The sequence below is a fragment of the Pelobates fuscus genome, chromosome 3 (genome assembly GCF_036172605.1).
Source record: "Pelobates fuscus isolate aPelFus1 chromosome 3, aPelFus1.pri, whole genome shotgun sequence".
In the NCBI taxonomy this organism is placed as follows: Eukaryota; Metazoa; Chordata; class Amphibia; order Anura; family Pelobatidae; genus Pelobates; species Pelobates fuscus.
The window spans coordinates 298387351-298413791 of NC_086319.1; the positions used below are offsets into that span (position 1 = coordinate 298387351).

Genomic DNA, 26441 nt, shown 5'->3' on the forward strand with positions numbered 1-26441 from the left:
TCCTAGCGGAGCGGCACCGCCGTCCTCATGTAGTTAATAGCTTATTCAGCAGCCTGACCTGTGATCAATGATCCTGGCTGCGCATTGCAAGCCGAGCAGCCGTGGATCCCACACTCTCCGAGCAGTCAAGGGGCTGAGATTGAGTCATCACGGAGGGAGGGGACGTGCCCCCTCCTGGACCAGCATCAGTAGTGCCGGGGACACGTGGGGAGCTGCCCGGGGCTGGGGAGGGGGGAGGGGACGGGTGTCGATGTTCATCCTCTGCATAATGACTGACAGGAGAGCAGGAGACAGAAGACCTCTCTGATCATCACCCCACTGTTTGGGACTTCTTGGCAGGAGGTAAGTGAGGGGCAGGATGTCTACATATGTGCAGGGAGGGGTTCCCTAATGTCTGGGGCACTTAACAATTAACACCGGGGTACAATTGGTAATGATGGGTTCTTAGAACCCTCTGATAACTGAATTGGTACATAATAACATTCCATTTACAATAACGTTCCATTTGGCGTGGGATTACAAGGTGCCACTTTTACCTTGTTATATACCATACTTGTAATAGCTTGCATTGGCAATTTACTGATTCCAGCAATGCACTGCTGCATCTTTTGGCATGGGGAGTGTTAATAAAGGAGAAAGTCCTTACCATGCAGAGACCAGTTTCTATTATAAGATGTCAGAAGGTCCAGTACTTGCACGGGACTCCAGTCTGAAGATACACAGATTGCAGTGCATTGCTCGGGTGAGTATGATTGTCTCTCTTCACATAGACAGTGAAGAGCTCTGCATGGTCACTCGTATTTAGCCCACTAATGCCAGCATTGGAGGGGGCTGCAGGGCAAGATTGTATTTTCTAGAAGAAGGATACAGCTTCTCTAGAGTGCAAGAGACTTGGTAAAGGCAAGGTGCGTGTCGTAGATCTTTTATTAATATCAATGTGAAGAGGTGTGTGTTTGTGTCACTGAGTATCTCACGAGGATATTAGGTCGGTATCACCTGGTGTAATGTGAATGTCATTTTGTAGTTTCAAATGTCTCTGGGTGAATTGTTTGTCTTCGTTAAATTGATGGTTTAGTCTTCTTGGATATTGAGTTGATTTGCTTGTGAATTTTGCCAAAACTTTCCTAATTGCTATGAAGAGCCATTTGGCCTTTCCAGCTGTCAATAGATGCTTTTTCTGACCGAAATCTGCCATTGTAAAGTGATTGTGTTCCATATGTTAAAAACAATATCTGTGCATGTAGTAATCCTTATTTTTATTTGTGCAAAATATTGCAGAGAAATTAAAGATACATTGTCTGCAATACCAGCCTATGCTTGTTTGGAACAGGACTTAAACAATACTGTAGATAGAAAGATGCATACACTGCAACCTTTTTGCTTTTCAAAACTATGTAAGTGAAAAGGTTTAAATGCATTTAAATAATAGAGGTAACTGTTTTTATTATTTATTATTTTAGGTTTTTTTTGTTTTTTTTTTAGCAACTTGTAGTAGAGAAGCCCATGGGTTATGCATATTTTCTCCATTTAAAACTATTCTCATTTTAATATGGTTTCTGGAAGAAATGCGTTGTTTAAAGATGCACAACATGATTCTTAACTCAGGGTGTTGTTCTAAATATGATGTAAAATAGTAATTTACTTTTGCACCAAATATTCCATGAAGGTTCTGTCAGCACACCCCTTGGAATGTCACGTGTTTTTGTATGTACATAAAATTGTTTATTATGTCTAAATATGCTCATAAAGTGATGTTGGTCCAGTGTTGGTGGTATGACACTTAATTTGAGCTAATAAATGCTTGTACATATATCTGACCTTTTGGATATTCAAGCAGCAGACTACCGAAATCACTTTAAAAAGGTTAAAAATCCAAATTGCTATTTTTTTGTAGATCCACAATCATAGGTGCAACATGTTTAGTATAAGTGGTAATGGTTACTGGATTCTAAGTTAAGAATTTGAGAAATATACTTGTTTTTTGTCATTACCGTTTTCTAAAGTAAGAGTTTTTTTTTTGTGTGTGTGTGAATAATCTATGTCTCAAGGCACTGTCTGGTTTGTATAGAGTTCTGGAAGTGCCAGATAAAGATTTATCAAATCAGATTCTGTTCATTGCATTAGACAGTCTCTTGTTCCATGCTCCTGGATGCAATTAACCCACACCTTGCCTTGGCCAGCAATCTTTTGGGGGTTATTTGTGTCTCCAAGCAAGAAAGTTAGAAAACAGCAAGCCTGAGAAAAACAAAAATCAGAGTTATCTTAGTAAGAAAAAGACAATTGTTAGTTACTGTACTATTTTGTGTTGTTAAGAGCTGTGTAGTTTATGTAATTTTGGGAAAAGTTGCCAAGAACTGGTCCAAAGTCATTCCCTTTAGCTAATATAACTGATGAACAGAGAAATTAAAAGTGTGTTCAAAAGCGACATTCATTGGTTTTGTGAAAACAGGTGAAAAAATCTTACATGCTGGATTTTTTTGTCTTACTGGATACATACCTTTCAATTTATTTGCTCGGGCAAATGTGAAAACGGATGCATGCTTGAATTGACTGTACATCTACTACTCTTGTTTATTCGGTAATATCTAAATATCTGTGTACTTGTGTATGTATATGTGTATTTGATTTGATCTCTAGGAATAATCCTTACATATATAATAGTCTATGTGTTCTGTACATATTCCCATAAGAAGAATCTTCTATTCCCACCGGAGTGTTATAATTTCCAATTACTATTTCACATTGTATGCCATGTGTGCAGGTGAGACAAGTTTTTTTTTTTCTTTTCCTCAATAGTATGTATATTTACAATCAGAGAGGTGCTAATTACCATAAAACGACAAATGCCAAGTAAGTTATGCAGGGATTGCCTTTACCAAGGTGTCATTAAATATAGTGAGCTGTTAGTTTTCAACTTCTTATGAAATTTAAGCCAAAATAGTTGAAAAACATCTCTATACTACATATTTTGGAGAATTTTAAGAACTGTTTTGGCCTAAATTTTGCAAGGTAGTTGTCAACATATCATATCTTGTTGAGTGAATTATCCATATTTTTGCACATTTTTTTTAACTAAACAATATTAAGAGTTAAAACTAAATTAAAACCAAAAAAAGATCAAAAATCAAAATTGGAGATTTTTTTTTTCTAACTCAGCAGTTTTGCCTACATTTTTTAAATTCAGGTTAAAACCATTTACTATATATATATATATATATATATATATATATATATATATATATATATATATATATATATATATAACATCTGTGTCTGGCATAGCTGCTGGCACGTGCATGTTGTCATTTCTTGTCTGTCTGTCTATCTTATCGTCATAGTAATATTGTCGGTCTGTTTTGACTATTTAGACTTTTAATCCTTTAGTGACTGATGTATTATATTTCAAATAATTACATATTGTATCAAATACTTTATTTTATTTTTTAATAACCTTTAAAGCAGCATAGAATAAGGTAGTAGGCATATCTGTGATGCACACACATATATTTACATAAGAAATGCTCTGTAAATTGTTACTTATCATTGCAACATGGAAATTGCTGCAGTATTCCTACAGAGACCCAAATTACTGATTGTGGAATGTGCTGTCTATTCAGCACAATGCACCACTGTGTACCTTGGAGTTCATTTCTAGAGCATTAACACGGGGAGACCATAAACTGATTACATTTGGAAATATGTATACACACTGGAGGTGAGAGTGCATGGCTGTACTTCTTCCATAATTCATTGTGGAACCTGTGGTGTTGTTGTTATTGTTATTACTAATAGTTTTATTTATTAAACTGATCCTTTATTGGGTAATGTTGTACGGTGAAGCACACTTTATACATTATAGCCATTATGTAATAGGAAGTACTTTAGTGTGTTAGATTTTACAATTTATAATCCCTGTACTTGTTGCTAAGTGGAGATGGGCCTAGAATAACTAATATAAATTCTGCTTCTAGAATGATTAACCTTCCCTTTGCCAGGCCCATTGAACTGCTGCTAATACCAATGCCAGTGCCTTCCACATTGCAAGGTATTCTGTCATCCCCTGGCTGTGCATGGGGTACCAATTCATCACAATGGTATCCTTCTCTCCCAAGGGGACAGCCTCTCCCATCTGGGTCGGTAGTTACAGAGCGAGGCAAAGTGGTGTCACTTAGCATTGCTGATCCCATTTGTTCTGTGCTAAGAAGAATGTCCTGTCATAGGCATCTCTTCCCTTTGGCCTTAGAGAGCGATAAGACGGCAGAGAGGGGAAAATGTTTTTGACTATTTAAAACTCCTTCATTGATAAACTGAACACGGTGAAAAAAACCTCGAGTACTCAGTTGGTACGCAGGACAAGTCCTCAAACCTTATAACGAATAGAGTAGGGATCTGCACTGAGTCAGAAAGCACTAACCCCTTGAGTACTGAACGTTTTTAATGCACTGATACCCCACATTCACATTCACACCCAACATTGAAAAGGTTATTATACATTCTGTCATTGTAAACTATTCATTAAATGATCTCTCTCTGAAACTAGAGTTGCTAGAATGTTTTTGCAGCCAGGACTAATTTACAGAGTCTGCTTGCTAGGAGTGGGTGCCAGGTGTGCTTTACAATGGAACACAATTGTATTGGTAATTCTAATATTCTGATCTTGCTTATTATATGTAAGACTTAGTAATATAAAACCTAGCTTTTAAACATATTATAAATAACCATTGTATAGCATTATAGAATTCATTGTTGCTTTGTAAATAAAATAATAATATTATTAAAAGATATGTGATTACACTAGCTGCTCAAATACAACCTTTGGATATTGTTGCTCTTTGGATATGTGGCTACTGTTGAAATACTCTCCCCAATTCCATAGGCATCAGAGCTTGAACAACCATCAGGTAATGCTAGAGCCTTCAGAAATTAAGGGGTCAGGAAGGAGTATTTGGGTCTTTTTGAACATTGCTTCCTTTTCCAAGTATTGATTGATTTTAATATGTACTTACAGAGAGGGGCATTGAGCTAGTACCCTTCCTAGGGTCTCGTAATATAGTTTGATAGTAAGTGGCTAACCATGATGCTATTGGCATTAATAGCGGATGGAAGGCTCAGTCATTACTAAAACTACTGAAATCCCATTCGTAGTATAATTTTAATTTTTATTTACTCTAAGCATTTTTCTAAACTTCCATTTGAGAAAATGCCTCTTTGAATCTATGACCAAGAAATTTTAGCACCGTGTCAGTTGGATATCCATGTGTGTCAGTGATTACCCAAGCGAATGAAAAATACTGCATTAGATGGTTGAAGACTTAATTAAAATTGTAATGGAGTAAAGCTTTTTCTGTCTAGCTTTTTGGTACATTTAACCCCTTAAGGACACATGACATGTGTGACACGTCATGATCCCCTTTTATTCCAGAAGTTTGGTCCTTAAGGGGTTAAACAAAAATTGGACTCACTAATGTCAGTTTAAAAAAAATAAAATAAAAATAAGTCAAACCATATCGATGTTGCAAAAATCGGAATAGTGCTGGCATGGCATCTCTGTGTCCTTGTGCCTATCTTTTCCTGTTACATCATACCTTCACAGACACGAAACCTGCCTAACATAATTGTCTCAGTTTACTGCGTGAGACAGGGACCTGCGGCCCTGAGAAATAACGCATAATTAGATCTTTTTTTGGAATATTTCTTCCTTAAACAGTGTGAAGCTTTAACTTTAAGGAGAGGTCACCTTTGAAAAGGCGAACTCTCCCCTCCCCTCCCCATCTTGTCAATTCTTCACACAGCGACTGAATTTACCCTCCCCATTAGCGGGAATGAATAATTATTTTCTCGATTCAGCTGGTGACGTGCAGTTCATGGGAGGTTAATTGGTAATAATGGGTTCTGTTCCAAAACGAAGAACAGCTTCACAACTCAGCCAAGGACTCTGTCCGAGATCGAGCGATGAAGCCCATCAGTGGACATCAAGACAGGATAATGAAATGCACACACAGGGTTAATGCATATCCAGATGTCAGAGTCTTTGTGTTAAGTAGTTTGTTTATCACTACTGGTAGAAGTGGTTTAAAATAATTAGCCTTTAATCATAAAGTGAACAAATTATATTAACCATTTGAGGATCACAAAGAGACACTGTACCTTGTTACAAAACAGCGTTTTCCACGCCAACACAGTTTATTACTAACATCCTAAGAATTGTATGCAGGTCCAGAATGTTGCCCTAAACAGAAAAAAACGAGGAGGTGATATTAACCTTGATATCTCCAGGTTTTCACGTTTGTCAATCTGACATAGTGTGTATGTTGGCATCTCACATTCTTTGAAAGCCATAGAAGCCGGATAAGACCGTATTTCTGGTGCTGAGGAGCTTGTCAAAATCATTACAGACGTGTAAAGATGGATACACAAAGTAAAGTAACTTTTAATCTATACATTTGCTAGCTGTTTTCCTGAATAAATACAGAGCTTGGATTCACTGAACTTAGACACTTTCCGATCATTGTCCTGACTTTGTCTTTTTAAATTCTGTGCTTTATGCATCCACCAAATACAGCATGGGAATTAAAGGAACCCTTAAAGCACCTTAAATGATACTGCTTTGATACCTGTTTTAGTGTTCTACAGGGCGAGGAGCTTTGGTTTTATCATTTCTAATTTAGGTCAAACTTTTTTCAAGTAGTTAGACAAAAAAAGAGGCCTCGTCTGAAGTCTAGAGCCTTCCTTACCTCTACTGCCATTGAGAAAATTTAAAAAAATTCTAGCTTGTTATCCAGAAAATGTGCATTACATTGATATTCTGCAAGAGCACGGACACAAGATTTGTCAGTTACTTTTCTTGCAGGTACTTATTTTCATGTGTTGATTAAACGTTGATCAAAGGAACACAAATCTGTTTGTTCTTTATCAGTGAGATTGTCTGTTACCCTTGTAAAGGTTGATATTGTTGACTGGCAGAGTTGAACACTTATACTGTCCTTATAAGGCAGTGCTTGATGTGAAATACAATGTATCATCACAGTGGCACGCCAGCTTTACGTTTACAATTAAAGAAGCAGAAATTCAAATTGAGACACACCACAACAACTTATGCTTGTTGCATAAAAACTCCATAATAACTCCTTATAACTCCAGCAGTCTGTGAACATCTTACTGCACTACGTCCTTATTATCCAAGTATTTCTTTGAAAATGATTACACTTTTTATACCTCTACTGACAGGCTCATCCACAGTTTACTCTAAAGGAGACTTACTTGCGCATAATTGGCATAGTTCCACTCACAAAAATGAATGGAGCAGTCAGTAAGCCATTGTGCAGATGCTTTTAACTTAGTAACTAGTTCTATTCATATTTTCAGGTGGATGAAACTGCTTCCAAAAGCTGAATTTTGTGTCCCATAAACCTCTGCTGGGATTTGCAAAGTTTTAAATTAAAGCGAAAATAAAGGGAGCATCAGAATTGTATGAGTCACTGCTGGAGAATGCTGGGGATTTTCAGCACGTGCAGTAACATTTACATTTTACCAAGTTTTTTTTTTTTGCATATATATATATATATATATATATATATATATATATTTTTTTTTTGCATTTGCATCCATTATCTATATAAGGCTTGAAAAACGTGTTAATTCCGACCCAGATTTTCTCTTTAAACTATCACTTTCATGAAGGTTAGGATTTTAGAGTAGGTTCCCCTTGCAGAACAAAAATTGGTCTATAAAGTCTATAAAGTAGTAAGTAGTAACTTTATAATGAACAATTCTCAAATGTATCCTAAAGTTAATAAGCAGACAACCATATATTTGTGCTAGATTTCTACATGCATCCTGAGATGATAATACTGCATCTGAAGAATTACATAATAAAATGATTGCTTCACCTAGATAAGACCTGTTAATACCAGCTTAACTGACATTCTACACAACCATTAAAGGACCACTCTAGTGCCAGGAAAACATACTCGTTTTCCTGGCACTAGAGTGCCCTGAGGGTGCCCCCACCCTCAGGGACCCCCTCCCGCCCGGCTCTGGAAAGGGGTAAAAACTTACCTTTTTCCAGCGCTGGGCGGGGAGCTCTCCTCCTCCTCTCCGCCTCCGTTCCTCCCTGTCGGCTGAATGCGCACGCGCGGCAAGAGCTGCGCGCGCATTCAGCCGGTCACATAGGAAAGCATTCATAATGCTTTCCTATGGACGCTTGCGTGCTCTCACTGTGATTTTCACAGTGAGAATCATGCAAGCGCCTCTAGCGGCTGTCAGTGAGACAGCCACTAGAGGAAATAGGGGAAGGCTTAACTAATTGATAAACATAGCAGTTTCTCTGCTACCCTAGAAGGACCTGGCACCCAGACCACTTCATTAAGCTGAAGTGGTCTGGGTGCCTAGAGTGGTCCTTTAACACACCACAGACACACTGGGGTCTAGAATGACTAGTAAGTATAGACCGATTATCGGTTCCGCCTATTATTAGGGCCGATATTTGGCATATTTCTAATAATCTGTATCTGTCTGGACATTACCAATAACTTACTCGCTTTTCCCAGTCACCGCACACTATTTTCTGCATCCGGAAATTCCAGCTGCCAGCCAATGAGGCACTACGACGCAACCTCATGTCACCTCTCCTTGTGAGACTCACATGCGCAACTCATCTGAAGGCAGGGAGGTGAAACAGTGAAAAATCTACTATAATGTAATAGGTTGACTGACTGAGAGTGACAGGGGTGTGATTGCTGTCAGCAATTGGCCCAAAAGGTGAGCGATAATCTGTATCGGCATCTGCTCTTAAAAAATGATATTAGTTGACCCCTAATTGCTGATATTAATATGCATAAATGATTGTCATTTTTTAACTGAGAGACTGATTACGTCTGAAGTGTATTTGCAAAAATGAAGACACTGGAATCTATTGACCAATGTGTGTTGAGTTTAAAACCAGCTTCAAAATTTCTCTGTTTAGTGCATACATCTCACAGTCTTTGACATTTCTTTCTTATAATTACATGGTGCTGGTATGACCTGGTTCATATTACATTTTGTTTCATTTGTCATGATGCAATGTTTTATTATGGAGATGTGGAAATGTAAAAAATAAAATCTACTTGTCCAAGGGACAAAATTTATTTGACCTGACCCTCGGAATTATTTCAGATTGGGGCATATGTCTAGAGCCCTGGACATTGACATGAATATTCACTAAATGCCGATCCCAACTGTCATTCATTGGCTGAAATTCTCATCTGAGCTTTCTCGGCCAATGAATAACCTACTATGCAACAAACATGCACAGAAATGGCATTAGTCAGCCTGGAACTCATGCTCCAGTCTGGCTACTGATGTTTTAATGATACTACTGAAGAAGGAGGCACTGACCACATTCAAAATATCTGAGGTTGTTGCCTTACGTGTATCTCCAGCATCCAGGCTGACTAACTTTAATTCTGTGCCTTGGGCGTCTGTCATAAGCACGCATATGATGCTCTCTGCCCTACACTGCCCAAGTCCTCCCATCAGTTTGTTCTCAGGGACGTCCCAAGGCAGGATCGGGTGTTGTAGAGAGGCCTGTTCTTTTCCTTGCTTTCCTCCAAAAGCACCGTGTCTTAATAAAATATTATTTGGTGGAGTAACCCTTTAACATTTACTGACTTACTGAAAAACCTAAAAATCTCTCAGTGACCAATTATTTCAAAACAGAGAAAAAGACAAAAGTCCAAAAAACTCAAGCCTCATATATTGATCTAGGAAAAAAAAAAAAGTTACAAATCCTCAGACACTCACTGAATATTAGGAAAAAATAGCAAAATTGTAATTAAGAAAACCTTAAGCTAAAATAATTTTATTGTAAAATGGGTGTAATACAATTTCTCCCTGACTTCATAATTGTGCAGATGAAAATTGTAAACATCTATGTTAAAAAAAAAAAATCCCTTGTAGTTAGGTTTCTGCTCCGATGTATTTTGGCAGAACCTGGAGTAGCTGGAGAATTACTAAAATAGTTAACATCCTAATTATTGGTTTTTATTACCAAGATAAAGTTCTAAAATTGAGATTTGATTACACATTCTATGGGATTAAGCAGAAGACAGAGCAAAGAAAAGTAAAATTATGCGTGAAGAAATAAATTTCTCTATAATGTGGGATTTGTCTTGAGTTTATTAGTATATTGCTTTACACATTCCCTTTAGGTCTTTGACAACGTTCCAAATACTTGCATTGTTAAAGAGCTGTCATATAACACAGGGGTGCAGTGTGATTCCAGAGGTGTGATCCACGGGTACATCTGAAAATAGATACAGAGATTAAAGAAAAGACGCAATGCTTTCATACACAACAGTTTATGTAACTTGGGAAGTAGAACAACCCTATTGGCTAGATTGATAGCTCATATATTATCAATGTAAAAGGTAATTTTGCTGAATTAATCGTTTTTTCAGTGGGTGTATTGAACATATTCCATTTTTGAATAACTCACAACATTAGATACAGGTTCTGTCCAGCTCCAGTGAAGGCCACAAATAGGCAGAGCACCTCTGAAGGTCTAATGACGTGATGTGGTATGCCAGGGACAATTCTGTGGTGTCCCTAGATGTGGGAAATCAGAAGGCTGGACAAATGCAATTTGTTGTGGTGGAACAAATAGTTGTGGTCGAAGCCATTATGGGCAAGGGGCTCCTAGTGCCAGGACTGCCACCACAACCACTTACACATCTATAAGGCTCCCAGTGCACGGACTGCCACCACAACCACTTACACATCTATAGGGCTCCCAGTGCCAGGACTGCCACCACAACCATTTACACATCTATAGGGCTCCCGCCTCCCAGTGCCAAGACTGCCACCACAACCACTTACACATCTGTAGGGCTCCCAGTGCTAGGACTGCCACCACAACCATTTACACATCTATAGGGCTCCCAGTGCCAGGACTGCCACCACAACCACTTACACAACTATAGGGCTTCAGTCTCCCAGTACCCACAATGCCACCACAACCACTTACACATCTGTAGGGCTCCTAGTGCCCGGACTGCCACCACAACTACTTACTAGACATGTGCAATTCGTTTCATGCAATTCGGACATTCGGATGCTTTGAAGTACTGAAGTTCCGGATTGCCAAAGTTCGGTAGTTCGGAAGTGCCGAACCAAACTGAATGCCATTGGTCTGAACTGCCGAAGCAGACAATTTTTTTTTTACTTACCTGAATTTCCAAACCAAATTTTTTGCCCATGCACATCTCTACTGGACAGGATCCCAAATCTGCAGTTAGGAGGCATGTTTTTAGTTCTAATAGTTGCTGAGTAATGGAGAATGGAGAAGCAACATCAGAGAATGGGACATTTAGCTATAGTGTGTTTTTACAAATCACTACAGATTGCAACACCGTGTGTGCTTGGAGCACAGGTGGTCATCATGGTTGGAGTGTCCCTTGTCAATGCAAACTGAGAAACATTATGCTTACAATCTAATTGAAAATGTTTTAAAGAATGCAGTAATTTGTTGAAAGTTGTAATTATAATCCTTCATATTTACCATCACTTTAATGAAATGGGGCATGCTGTGAACCACCAAGGCATGCTGTGAACCACCAAAGATGCTCTACAGAGCATCACTAAAATAATATATTGAAAATATATTGAATCATAATTAACAGTCTTCTGTGTGAAATAATATTACTGGATTTAAAAGGATAATGACCTTGTTATCCTGTAAGGACAAGTATCAATTTGAATTTAGTTGTGTGTACCTGCTAATAGGGATTGAATTTATTGAATCCTTCAGCAGTTGTTTTGTTTGGCCTTTGCACTTGCTATTTGGATTTCCTCGTTTTTGATATTTGGCTTTGTCTCTTGTTATTCCATCTCTCTGTTTCCCTTTACCTTGGCTCGTGTTTTGACTATCCCTTTTTGCATAACCCGACCATTCTAAGGATCGGTATTGCAATTTTCTGTACTCTGTCCTGTCTGCGTGTTAGGGTTCCCTAGTGAACGTTACAATCGTAGAGTAGATATCAGTAATAAAGTATAACGAAGTTCCTCCCACGTCCTCTTTCTATGATGCAGCCGCACCAATCGAAGTCAACCATGTAAACGAAGAACTAATGAGTCTATGGAAAACCCAGAGTACTGTCCTCAACCATGGAAATAAGATCAGATGGAGTCGGTAGGATGTCCAGAGGCACAGCGCAGATTTTTCACACTAGAAGAAAAAGAAAAACATCATGAAAGTATGGTATCAAATAATAGTGGCCATCACATAAGGCAAACTCTAGTCAAAGTATCAGACAAGCAACAGAAATCTGCGACAACTGCAGGAGCTGTACAGAACAATAGAAAAGATGACAACACCAGTAAACAAACCTCAGATGAGATAAAGTAAAAACCCACCATTAGTTAGTCAACAAACAAAATCAACACACCAGTTAGTAGGGAGGGAAAGAAAAAAGCAGGGTGGGAAAATATTTGCCACCTGTCTTTAATAAAATTTAGATTATTCGGTCATTGACACTAGAATAATCCCTAATTTTATGGCAAGACAGGAGGCTTCATATTTGCTATTTCAATGCCTAGCAAGTAGAGGAAAAAGGGCATGAGAACCTGGACAAAAATAAAAGGTCTGGAAAGTGGATTCCATAGACCAGTGTGCAGATGCCAAAATATCCAAGAGGGTACCTCCAGCAAGAAAGGCAGACGAAGCTGCTGCACCGCGGACCGAGTGTGCCCCGAAGGAAATGTCAACACCGGCAAGACCGAGGAGGCGTTTGATCCAACGAGCAATTGTAGGACATGACACCGGCCGGTGTGGGCGAACGTAGGAGATTAAGAGAGGTCCTGAAGGAGGCCGAAGTGGAGTAGTAAGAGCCACGTATTGGCGTAAACAAAGTGCTACACAGAGTGTCTTAGTCCGACGGGAGATGGTAAAACGCACACCCTCGGGTTTGAAAAGTATGCCATGTAAGTCAAGCCCTGACATCCGAAACTCTCTGGAAGGAAACCAAACAGAGGAGAAGGGCCAGTTTAGTGGAAAGTTGTTGTAGAGTGAGGTCCGAGTTGGAAGGCCAAGCTTCCAAAAAGGAAAACACTTGTGATACTTCCCAGAAATGGGAGTATCTAGGTGTAGGGGGTCTAGCAAATCTAATACCACGCAGAAATCTGCAGATTGAGGGATGTTTGCCCACAGAGGAATCATTGACCGGGATATGTTGCGCAGAGATAGCAGAGCAAAATAGATTGATGGTGCGATAGGACTTGCCCTGGACTTGCCCTAAGGGTAGGAAATTCATGATGTTAACAACAGATTATGAAAAGGGATCAATATCCCTCTCCACACACCAGCGAGTCCAGAACTGCCAAGCGAAAAGGTAGGAATGATGAGTTCCGGGAGCCCCGGATGAAATTGCCCCGATGGACCCTGGAGAAGATCGCAAGTCTGATGAAGAAGAGGGAAGTCTGCTGACAGTTCCAGCAGACTGGGGTACCAAGGCTGTGCCCTCTATGGAGGGGTAATCAAGAGAATAGTGACCCAGAGTTTTTGAAGAGTTCGAGGAATTAGAGAAAAGGAAAAGAAGGCCAAAGTTGAAGGAATGCATCGAAGGCTTGAAAGGCCGGGTCTGGAAGCCAATTGAAGAAGGCCTCGGTCTGACGATTCAAGTAGGATGCGAAGAGGTCCAGATAAAAAGGACCATGAGTCAGATGAAGGAGATGGAAGATGTTTGGGTCCAGTTGCCAGTCGCTGGCGTCTCTCCAGTGACGAGAGAACCAGTCCGCCACCAGGTTGTCTGGACCCGGGAGATATTTTGCCTGAAGGGAGATGCTTCTGGCCAGGCACAATTGGTAGAGTTCCTTCATCGAAACCGAAAGGAGTTTGGATCAGGAACCTCCCAATCGATTGACGTAACGGACAGCGGAGACGTTGTTCATCCTCAGAGTCAGAGAACAATTGTAGGCGTTTTTGCGAAGCTGCGTACTGCATTGGAGCTGGCTATCAATTCGAGGCAGTTTATGTGTAAGGTCCTTTTGGAGAGTGTCCAAAGCCCTCCGGTGGAGAGATGCGAGCAGGTTGCAACCCAACCGGAGAGACTGGCATCTGATTCTAAAATTAAGTCTGGTAGGGAATCAAAAATCGCCTTTCCGCTCCAAGCTTCCATGTTGTGGAGCCACCAATTCAGTCCCAAGTGGACTTCTTCTGTTAGAGAAATCAGTTGATCGTAAGAAGCGGAATTATGCAGGTAAAAATGCCTTGAGGCGTTGCATTTCTCTGTAATGTAATGGACCCCGAGAAGATGACCTGCATGGAGGCTGACAAGAGCCCTATGACCCTTGCCAAATCGCGATGGTAGATGCGAGGGGAGCCCATCATTTTTCGAATGTCCTTCTTGATTGTCTTTATTTTGGAGGATGGGAGTTGGAGGATAGCTTGAATGAAGTCTATTTGAAACTCCAGTAACTGGATGGTTTGTGAAGGCCGAAGTGAAGACTTCTCTGACAGTAAGACTGTTGATCCAGCATGCAGAAATAGTATCACACCTATGACTAAGGATAAAATCTAACCGAACCTTAGAATACTTGCCGAATTTAGGGACACAGTGTTAGGTATCTTACCTTGATGAGGAGTCTGACTTGCAGAGTTAAAGCACCCTTTGCAATTTAACACAAACCAAGGAGACTCAAGGTAGGAATCTCCAAGGTTGTGAGATAGTGCACTGGGGCTGTAAAGACACAGTGGTTCCAGAACGTGGTACCGGCAACGATAATCCAAAAGAGTAGTCGTGGACATAATCAAAAGTCAGGACAGGCAGCAAACAGGCAGAGATTCAAACCAGGAGTCAGACGTACAGCAAATTTTCACAAAGAGGAACAAACAATCTGACCATGAGGTTGAGGCAAGGCAGAGTTTAAATAGGAGGATAATTGCCACTTAATCTGGAAACCAGGAACAGGTATTCAGCGATCCAGGAGTAGAGACTCAGACATAACAGGAAAAAGGAGAAACAAAAAACAACAAAGACGTGTGGCATTAAAGACAAGGAAAAGGATACCAGAAATCAGGGAAGTCAAAACGGAGCCACAGTCAAAAACCAGAAAAACACGATCAGGAACACACTCTCGGATAACCAACTGTGGGAAACTACGACAGGGCACTGATCAAAAGGCAATTTGGGTTTAAATAACCCTATTGAAGCTATAATTGGCTGTATGTGGCTTATGATGTCGCACGATAAGAAATGTTATTTAAATAGGGTCAAACAGTGTGAGAGCGACCTTGTCCGGGATAATTAGGCGGTTGCATTCTGCTCTGAGCTTATTTCTTACCTCCTTGTCAAGAGAATTGCGAATCCATAGCCTGCAGAATTGCGCAATATGCTCAGGTGGGTAAAAGAAGGGTTGGCCAAAGGAGTCTAGCAGGGTTTCAGAGGACTGATCCTGCTGTGAATTGGTGAATTGATCAATGAAAGTCTCTATGACATATTGGGAGGGAGCATTAGCTCTCTTATTATAGGGGACATCATCATCGGAGTAGCCAGCGTTATAATCGTCCACGATCTGTACAACGTGTGAAGTAGAACCCTCTAAAGGGTCTGACTCATGAAAGTGTGGCAGGGAGATGTGGCTCAATTTGGGACCTTTAGCTGGCGCTTTGCCTTTTCTGGCTGACGTGCTATCGCCCTTCCATGGGCTTTTGCAGGGGGCCCCCTCATGGTCTGATGGGTCAGGAGACTTCTCAGAGTCGGAAAGGCGCTGTATTGTCGCCTTGGGAAGTGGGTTGGGTTGTTCTTGAAGGCCATGCTTTAATCTCGGCCGATTTAGGGGCGTCGTCTGGCAAGTAAGACATTATCAAAAGCATGATATGGGCTGAATATAATCCAAAGGCACCTTAGAAACTATATATAAGTTATATAAAAATATAAAGGGAAATAAACCAGCACAAATATCTAATAAACTGTAAAATCCATATAGAAAAAAACATAAATATATATTTTTTTAAAAGTATAATTAGAATTGACTCACCTGGGAGGCAAGCAGCAAAGAAAGAGGAAGTGGGAGGAACTTCATTATACTTTATTACTGATACCTACTCTGTGATCGGTTGATTTTTACTTTACATTGTTAACCATTTCTTTGCTGCTGGGAGGTTTGAGTATAGAAAGTAAAGCAAATATGAAGCCTACTGTCTTGCCATAACATTATAGATCACTGCTCTGTAGCACTTCCTTTTCAATGGTGAGTGCAGAATGAAGAGATTAAATACTACTATGTGAGTGCTTTCATGTCAGCAATCATTTTATAAAATTAAAGGACCACTATAGTGCCAGGAAAACAAACTCGTTTTCCTGGCACTATAGTGCCCTGAGAGTGGCCCCACGCTCATGGCCCCCTCACGCCGGGCTGAAGTTGGAGGAAGGGGGTTAAACTCTCCTCCTCCTTTGGACGTCACCGACTGAATGCGCATGCGCGGCAAGAGCCGCGCGCGCATTCAGTCAGTCCATAGGAAAGCATTCTCAATGCTTTCCTATGGACGCTGGCGTCTTCTCACTGTGAAAATCACAGTGAGAAGCGCGGAAGCGCCTCCAGTGGCTGTCAATGAGACCGCTACTAGAGGCTGGATTAACCCTATTGTAAACATAGCAGTTTCTCTGAGACTGCTATGTTTACAGCAGGCAGGGTTAATCCTAGATGGACCTGGCACCCAGACCATTTCATTAAGCTGAAGTGGTCTGGGTGCCTATAGTGGTCCTTTAAAGTACCGCCAGTTGTCACCTGTGTTTTCATTTTATCCCCTTAAGGACACATGACATGTGTGACATGTCATGATTCCCTTTTATTCCAGATGTTTGGTCCTTAAGGGGTTAAAGAGTTGTATTATGATCCCTTCCTTGTACTACAGTAATTGCAAGCCAATGTATACATCACTTGAAATAGCTAATTAACCTTTACTAAAAAAGAGTAATTTATTTCATTTTGTGTAGTATTAGTGTGTTACAAAGGTGACATAGTCAGTAGATTTAAAGAGTTACTCCAACCCTTTGACACTGTTTGCCTATTAATGCTTACAGTGTCCTATTGGACATTGCAAAATGGTTTCAAACTTAAAAAATAGTATTAAAGCTTACCTAATATCCAACTCCCAGCTCTAATCTCTCAACTCCGTCCAACGTCAGCAGGGGGCCTCATGCAGACCAATCACAGGCATCTCATAGAAAAGCATGTGTTGAGAAGCCTCTGATTGGACTGTTTTGCCGGTTCTGAGTGCATGCTCATGGTCTAAGCAAATTAAGTGAGAGGTTGTTGGGAAGGAGGGATTTTTAATAAAAAAAGAAATACAAAAATCAAGCAGTGGTAGTATTGCACAGAAGGAAGGAGGGAGAAGAGAGCCTGCAAGGGAAAATATTATTACGTTTGTTTCCAGCACTCTGTGTGCGATGATCACAGACGTAAAATATATACAGAATTGACATAACCTCCTGCACATAAATGCAAATAGCTGTAGAAGTGCACCGTTTTAAACATAAATGTAGCACATCCAGGCCGCTACTACCATGATCACTTCAAATCAGTGAAGTGGTCATGGTGGCTTGTAGTTGCCCTTTAAAACTCCCACCTCATTTGATCTTTAAATTTAGCATTCTGCCAGCAGATAGCTAATCCGTACAAAGTATACCAACACATATGCACGCATGCACACATGCAATATTGTTATTTAACTCAAACACACACAAGTAGTATTACCCACTGGGCCCTCTCCTTGCTGAGAGCGTCTCATAACTGCAGAGATTTGTATAACATTGCTGCAGCTGTAAGTCTTCACCATGGTGATGACATGGCAAAAGAGTAATTTTAATTTCCTCCTTTGTTATGTCAGTTTCATGCATGCACATGTAGATAGGATGTATTTAGTCAGAGCACACAATTAGGACTGAGAACACAGTAGCTCCGAAACACTCATTAAAGGGACACTATAGTCACTAGAACAACTACAGTTTATTGCATTTGTTCAGGTAAGTAGAATCATTCCCTTCAGGCGTTTCGCAGTAAACTCTGTCTTTTCAGAGAAAATGCAGTGCTTACATTACAGCTTAGTGATAACTCCACTGGCCACTACTTAGATGGCTGCTAGAGATGCTTCCCTGGGCAGTGCTGCTCAGTATTCAGACACTGAACTTTCCTCATAGAGATGCATTGATTCAGGAGATGTTGATTGGCCAGGGCTTTGTTTGGCTTGTGCTGGCTCTGCCCCGATCTGCCTCCTTGACAGTCTCAGCCAATCCTGTGGGGAAGCATTGTGATTGGTTCAGACCACCACTTCTGATGATGTCAGCAGACAGAGGCAGTTCAGGGGTAGAGACCGCAGCTGCAGACTTGAATACAAGTAAGACAGGGCTTGACAAATTTGCTTTAAATATAGGAGCCAGCTAAAAACGTTAGGAGCCAGTTTTTTTTCAACAACAAAAATACAATTCTTAAAGGAACATTATAGTGACCAGAACCACTGCAGCTCAATGTAATGGCTCTGGTATCTATAGCTTGTTCCTTTAAGAATTATATGTTTCTGCTATCTAGATCCTAAAGAGTCTGTCTCAGTGCTGCACAATGCAGCACCTTCATTCTGCATCTCCACGCTCTGCATGGAGGAGCTGAACGTTCCCCGTAGAGATGCATTGATATCAAGCATCTCTATGAGGAGATGCTGATTGGTGCAGCATTTTGCTGTGCATGCTCAATAGCATCCGAGTGGTTTCCTATTGTAAAGCATTGGATTGGCTGAGATCATCAAGATTGATTATCTCAGCTATGGAGGTGTGCCAGCCGCAGAAAGACGGGCACGTTGTTGGGAAAAAAAGGTAAGTAAAAACACCATTCCCATGTGACTGAAGGGGAGCTGGTGACCTAAACATATACATGCACTGACAGACAGATACACAAACAAACACACACACACACACACATACACACATATACACAAACATACAGAAAGACAGATACACTCACAGATATATGTACACACACTCAGACAGACACACATGTACACTGTCAGGGTACTCACCTGTGAGACAGACGGCCAGACGTGGTCGCCCCTGGAATTCCCAACAGGGGACTTGAACCGGGGTACTTATCTATCCCAGTCCTGCTCTCTGCCTCTGAGCCACAGCAGCTTTACCAGAGACTTCTGATTCCGGTCTTGTTCATCCTGGCTTGGCTACTACACCGGGGGCTGCACCTTGACTTGTCTGCTTCTCACCTGACTCTGATCTTCATTAGCAGGGTATTTAAACCCAGCCTCGCCCTGCACTCATTGTCAAGTCTTTGATCTGTGTTCCTGTGTCGTACCAGTGTTCCTGTTTATTCTGCTTCGCATATTTGACCTCGGCTTGTGACTACGTTTATTCTAACCTCTGGCATCCTTTGACCTCGGCTATCCCTCGACTATCCTGCTGGTTCTGTCCTTGCCTGTCCTGCGAATTTGGTACTGCATCCTGCACAGCCCCCGTGCACAGACCCACAGGCCAGGTGAATTCTTACCTGACCACCTCGGCCTGTGGCTATCTGCAAGGGTGAGCGACATATCTGCGCTACAGACTCCCAACTCAGGTAAGACCCTGACAAAAGACTTGACCAATATGGAGTCCGCAGAAATGTGCTCACCCTCACTCCAGCAAGTGTCCAGCCTGGCCCAGATTGTTTCGGAGTTGCAGCAGGAACTTTTTTCTCTTAAAGGCGCAGTACATCCAGCTCCGGAACCCTTTGTCATCATGCCCGACAGATTTGATGGTAACTACACGTCCTTCCAGTCATTCAGGATGGATTGCGAGGTATTGTTCTCTTTAAAGCCTCGAACTTACGCCACGGATTTCATCAGGGTCAGAGCGGCTATCAACCTGTTGTCTGGACGCATTAAAGTTTGGGCTTACCAAATGTTGCAGAGGAAGAGTCCTGTCCTTGTCAGCTGGGAGTCCTTTATTATTGCTTTGGACTCACAGTGCAGGACCACTAAGCCCAAGCCAGCTCCACCTACTAAAAAATCGCGGAGTCTACGTCACCACACCCCGGTGATACCCTCTTATGATCCAGTTCCCAGGAGAACTCCAGAGGTATCCTGTGTTCAACTTGATCCTGAGGAACCTATGCAAATTGGACGTGTCCACTGCAAAGTCACACCGGGGGAGAGGGACCGAAGGAGAAGCCATGGTCTGTGTTTTTACTGTGGAGAGGGTGGACACTTCATCACGCTTTGTCCTGTTTGCCCTCCTAGACCTCCTGCTCCAGAGTCGTCTGCCTTTACTACCAAAGTTGCTTCCTGTATTACCACCACTACTTCCTGCCCACTTGAAAAGGATTTACCTAAGGATTGTGTCATTGCTTCTAATGGCACTACGGTCTGTAAAAAAGACCTGGAAGTGTTCGAAAAAGCACTGCTAGCTGCGAGCACTGTCCCTCCCGAAGTTGTGGAAGTTTTTGTCACCCCTACCCGGAACCTAGACCGATCGTCAGCTGTACCAGAAGCTGGTACTGGGAAATCCCGAGCTAATCAGGGATCCCATACTGAGGACTTTCACTATGGGGACTCGACGGATTCTGAGAGTGACTCTGGTGAGACGGATTATTTCAATGAGGAGCCTACCTGCGCCCAGAGGTCGTTTTTGAAGGGGGAGGTACTGTCAGGGTACTCACCTGTGAGACAGACGGCCAGACGTGGTCGCCCCTGGAATTCCCAACAGGGGACTTGAACCGGGGTACTTATCTATCCCAGTCCTGCTCTCTGCCTCTGAGCCACAGCAGCTTTACCAGAGACTTCTGATTCCGGTCTTGTTCATCCTGGCTTGGCTACTACACCGGGGGCTGCACCTTGACTTGTCTGCTTCTCACCTGACTCTGATCTTCATTAGCAGGGTATTTAAACCCAGCCTCGCCCTGCACTCATTGTCAAGTCTTTGATCTGTGTTCCTGTGTCGTACCAGTGTTCCTGTTTATTCTGCTTCGTATATTTGACCTCGGCTTGTGACTACGTTTATTCTAACCTCTGGCATCCTTTGACCTCGGCTATCCCTCGACTATCCTGCTGGTTCTGTCCTTGCCTGTCCTGCGAATTTGGTACTGCATCCTGCACAGCCCCCGTGCACAGACCCACAGGCCAGGTGAATTCTTACCTGACCACCTCGGCCTGTGGCTATCTGCAAGGGTGAGCGACATATCTGCGCTACAGACTCCCAACTCAGGTAAGACCCTGACATACACACACTCATTGACACATTCTCTCACACACCTTTAAAGTATTTTTGTATTTGATGCACACACACACAAACAGATACACATAAACAAATACACATACAGATATACACACATGACAGATATACACACAAACAGAAAAAAAAATACATATACAGGGCGTGCAGAATTATTAGGCAAGTTGTATTTTTGAGGATTAATTTTATTATTGAACAACAACCATGTTCTCAATGAACCCAAAAAACTCATTAATATCAAAGCTGAATATTTTCGGAAGTAGTTTTTAGTTTGTTTTTAGTTATAGCTATTTTAGGGGGATATCTGTGTGTGCAGGTGACTATTACTGTGCATAATTATTAGGCAACTTAACAAAAAACAAATATATACCCATTTCAATTATTTATTTTTACCAGTGAAACCAATATAACATCTCAACATTCACAAATATACATTTCTGACATTCAAAAACAAAACAAAAACAAATCAGTGACCAATATAGCCACCTTTCTTTGCAAGGACACTCAAAAGCCTGCCATCCATGGATTCTGTCAGTGTTTTGATCTGTTCACCATCAACATTGCGTGCAGCAGCAACCACAGCCTCCCAGACACTGTTCAGAGAGGTGTACTGTTTTCCCTCCTTGTAAATCTCACATTTGATGATGGACCACAGGTTCTCAATGGGGTTCAGATCAGGTGAACAAGAAGGCCATGTCATTAGATTTTCTTCTTTTATACCCTTTCTTGCCAGCCACGCTGTGGAGTACTTGGACGCGTGTGATGGAGCATTGTCCTGCATGAAAATCATGTTTTTCTTGAAGGATGCAGACTTCTTCCTGTACCACTGCTTGAAGAAGGTGTCTTCCAGAAACTGGCAGTAGGACTGGGAGTTGAGCTTGACTCCATCCTCAACCCGAAAAGGCCCCACAAGCTCATCTTTGATGATACCAGCCCAAACCAGTACTCCACCTCCACCTTGCTGGCGTCTGAGTCGGACTGGAGCTCTCTGCCCTTTACCAATCCAGCCACTGGCCCATCAAGACTCACTCTCATTTCATCAGTCCATAAAACCTTAGAAAAATCAGTCTTGAGATATTTCTTGGCCCAGTCTTGACGTTTCAGCTTGTGTGTCTTGTTCAGTGGTGGTCGTCTTTCAGCCTTTCTTACCTTGGCCATGTCTCTGAGTATTGCACACCTTGTGCTTTTGGGCACTCCAGTGATGTTGCAGCTCTGAAATATGGCCAAACTGGTGGCAAGTGGCATCTTGGCAGCTGCACGCTTGACTTTTCTCAGTTCATGGGCAGTTATTTTGCGCCTTGGTTTTTCCACACGCTTCTTGCGACCCTGTTGACTATTTTGAATGAAACGCTTGATTGTTCGATGATCACGCTTCAGAAGCTTTGCAATTTTAAGAGTGCTGCATCCCTCTGCAAGATATCTCACTATTTTTGACTTTTCTGAGCCTGTCAAGTCCTTCTTTTGACCCATTTTGCCAAAGAAAAGGAAGTTGCCTAATAATTATGCACACCTGATATAGGGTGTTGATGTCATTAGACCACACCCCTTCTCATTACAGAGATGCACATCACCTAATATGCTTAATTGGTAGTAGGCTTTCGAGCCTATACAGCTTGGAGTAAGACAACATGCATAAAGAGGATGATGTGGTCAAAATACTCATTTGCCTAATAATTCTGCACTCCCTGTATTACCACCTTCCTCTTACCTACTTTGTGGGCGCAGGAGGGGCTTTCCTTAGGTCCAGAGGGACTGGGGGCAGATTACAGTGGGGCTGGATTTGGCTGATAGGAGTTGGCTGCCGCCGATCCAGACTCCCACCCTCCTGTTTCTGTATCCCAGTGTGCTGGGAGGAACCAGCATAGGGGAATGGGTGGGCCGGTGTGCGTGTGGGCAGCTCTGCCGAATGAGCGGGCATTCAGACAGCTCTGCAGAATGGGTGAGCGGACGTGCAGGCTGCTCTGTACAATGGTGGGTCGGTTGGGCAGGCGGCTCTGCAGAATGGGCAGTTGAGGCGGGCGGCTCTGCGACTAGAGACCTCTTTACCTGTTTCCCTGTCAGCATTTCCTTCTCCTGCGCGGTCTCAGTGCCGGGAGGAAGTAGTTACAATTCCCTTCACTTCCTCCCGGCGCGCAGATATAGTGAGACAGGAGGAGGAGGGGACAAGCTGACAAATCCAAGGCGCCAGGAAAAAAATTCTTAGTCGCCATGGCGACCTGGCATCTGGAATTTGTTGAGCCCTGAAGTAAGAATGTACTATATTTAGGGAGGCAAGGAGGGAGGGGGACAACTAGCTGGTGGGTTTAACACTATAGGGTCAGGAATACATGTTTGTCTTCCTGACCCTATAGTGTTCCTTTAATTAGTATTCAGTGTATCCTATAGGGTCTGTTGTTCAGCATCCTGTAGCGGAATACTTCAGTTAAAACATGCAAAAAATAAGGAGCTGGCTAATGCTAGTCCACAAATGAAAAGCAGAAATAAATAATTGCAGAAGTAAAAATAAAATAGCTCTTAAAAGACTGCAGAACATATTTTTATGCAGCATGGAACTTAATATTGGGCCTAAGATTAGCCTGAATTAATATTGTTAATGTAGAAGTATCAATCTACTGAAATGGTGGTGGTCTACGAGAGCCCTTTTTTCACACTGCTCTCTGCTTAATCAAAAAATGGGGGCTTGCACCCATAGTTTTTGCAATGTAACTTCTACCTTGATGTATTGTATTTACTTAGAGTGTCCGTTTAGCAGGTAGAGGTAGAAAACAGATTTTGACAAAGCTCTACTATACTCTCAATCAGGGTCACTTGAAAGATGTCTGGCTCACTATGACTGTGGATCATGAGAAGAAATCTGCCACAGTGTAAATAAATAGAACGGTGGTTGGGCTTGATGGGAAGATACTGAGTATGCAGAGTTAGAAAACAGTAAGCAACCTGGTGAGGGTTCAATATTGAGAGATATCCTCTTTTTAATACACCAAACAAGAAAGCAATAGCCTAAAGTTTTAGAGGTAACATAAAAGGAAGAACAAGCTTTTTGTCCAAATCAAATCCTATACCAAAAAGCAGTGCTTAGACCCAGTGCCTGGAGTAATAATATGTACAAAGAATATTCCAAATATAAGGTAAATTATAACATTATAAAACATAACATGGGGAGGGGGATTCACTGGGAGATATTACAGGACACCAACCCATTGGCTTAAGAAGTATGTCTCCCAGATCTTAGTAAATTATTTGAGGGTGTTGTGAACCATGGGGGTACGTTTATCCTTCAATTTGTTGTCCGCTTTCGTAACTCGAACCCTCCTGCATAGTAGAACCTAGACATTTAACCAACATGCAACCAGGTCTCTATGGCAGCTTATTATTGGCCTGTTTGAAATAGCATGAGGTTAGAATGGCCTCACATACCCATAAGGAGTTTGAACTACAATACCCATGCAGGAACCCCTCCAAAGGAATAGAGAAGCTTCAGCTGAGCACTTTCAGCCAATGTGCTAACCCCGGCAGTGCTAAGATATCTCAGAGCAGAAAGCTTTCGACTTGCCTGGAGGATGTGACTGGTGCCCAGTGGACTGTAGGTACATTATCAAACAGCAAATGATTTGACTATATATTCCTAGAGGCACTCCTGGCATCATAACCACTGTAGCATGCTGTAGTGGGTATAATGCTTGTAGTGTTTCTTTAAATGACACACGTAGAAGCAAAACAAAGGCCAAAGACATAGAAAGGGTAAAAAACTAAAATAAAGAAGGAAGCTCTATAGATGTTGTAGAAGTTATTTTGAGAGAAGCAGTGCTATCCCATGCCAAGAAGTCAAACTGTTTCCAGCCGTTTCACACTGGACTGGCCTGGCTCTCCTCTTCAGATAATCCTAAAATGTAAGTTCCCCTTCCACATTAGACCTCATTTAAAACATTTTTTTTTATTAATTGTTTATAAATTTTACATTTTACAAAATACGGACATTACTTTAATAGACATTGGTATTGTTTAAGTAATCTTGAAGAACAGTTCGCGTATCAAATTTACAGAGTTTCTATACCAAACAACGACAAACGCGTATGTGCAGAACGGGTCGCTGGCCAGCTAGGGAGTTTATTTAGCAGTATCTAAGTATTGAAATGGTTCCGATAGTTGTTATATACTAATTTAACTAAGTACATACTTAAGTTTAAAATCAGTGTGCACAGCCAGGGTTGCCATCTCTTTTCATACCAATCTTTATTATCATAATATATACCTTTTTCCATAGTATGTTTAGTATATTTAGGCTGATTTAATATGTATTCCCAAGTAGGGATTACTTGTTTAATCTAATATTTGGATATTTCATATTTTGCAGCCATAGACAATTAATTGAATAAATATCTTTTTTGGAGTGGTATATCAGATAGGTTAAAATAGAACATAATGGCTTGGAATTCATTAGACATCATTTTGTCCCTGTTTGGATGAAATTCGTTGGGTGTGAGTTTGAATTGAAGCTTTTAGACAATGATTTTCTGTCCAAAGACAGTTGGAATTGATGACAATGATGCAGCAGTAGGGACTTCTTTAGTGAAACCTGAAAATGTGCCCAGACTCGAGGTGTGGGGAACTCAGGATAGTCTCATACTGTTCAAAAATAGTATTGCTCAAACGAACACCTGGAAACATAAGCACTGCAGAGGACTGTATTGATTATGGTGCTTAGCCGATTTCTTTAAGGGGACAAAGACATGGTAATTTCTTAAAGGGGCACTAACTTTCAAGCAACAATAGGAACAACGGGCAAAAACGGTACACAAAACTTTGTGTATTCTACAGGAATAAATATATATTTTACGTAAAGGGATACTAAAGTGCTAGGAAATCAAAGTTGTATTCCTAGCACTCTAGCTCCCTCTGATTGACAGCCACTAGAGGCAGTCTTAAAGGGACAGTCCAGGCACCCAGACCACTTCTGCCCATTGGAGTGGTCTGGGTGCCAACTCCCACCACCCTTAACCCTGCAAGTGTAATTATTGCAGTTTTTATAAACTGCAATCATTACCTTGCAGGGTTAACTCCTCCTCTAGTGGTTGCCTAGACAGCCACTAGAGGGCACTTCCTGGTTTCTAGCACAGGTTTTCTGTGCTATAGCATCGCTGGACGTCCTCACGCTATGTGAGGACCTCCAGCGTCGCTAAAATCCTCATAGGAAAG

General features: G+C 41.5%; 1 protein-coding gene across 3 annotated transcripts in view; it reads left to right on the top strand.

Moving 5' to 3' along the window:
• Positions 1-252: 252 nt before the first annotated feature.
• Positions 253-26441, top strand: part of MEGF11 (multiple EGF like domains 11) — a 409367-nt gene continuing 383178 nt past the window's right edge. For 2 of the 3 annotated variants that reach the window (XM_063448765.1, XM_063448767.1), the window contains exon 1: positions 253-342. The gene's annotated coding sequence lies outside the window, so the exon portion shown is untranslated. Of the gene's footprint in view, positions 343-703; positions 743-26441 lie in introns of those variants that run through there. The other variant, XM_063448766.1, reaches the window with a different exon arrangement.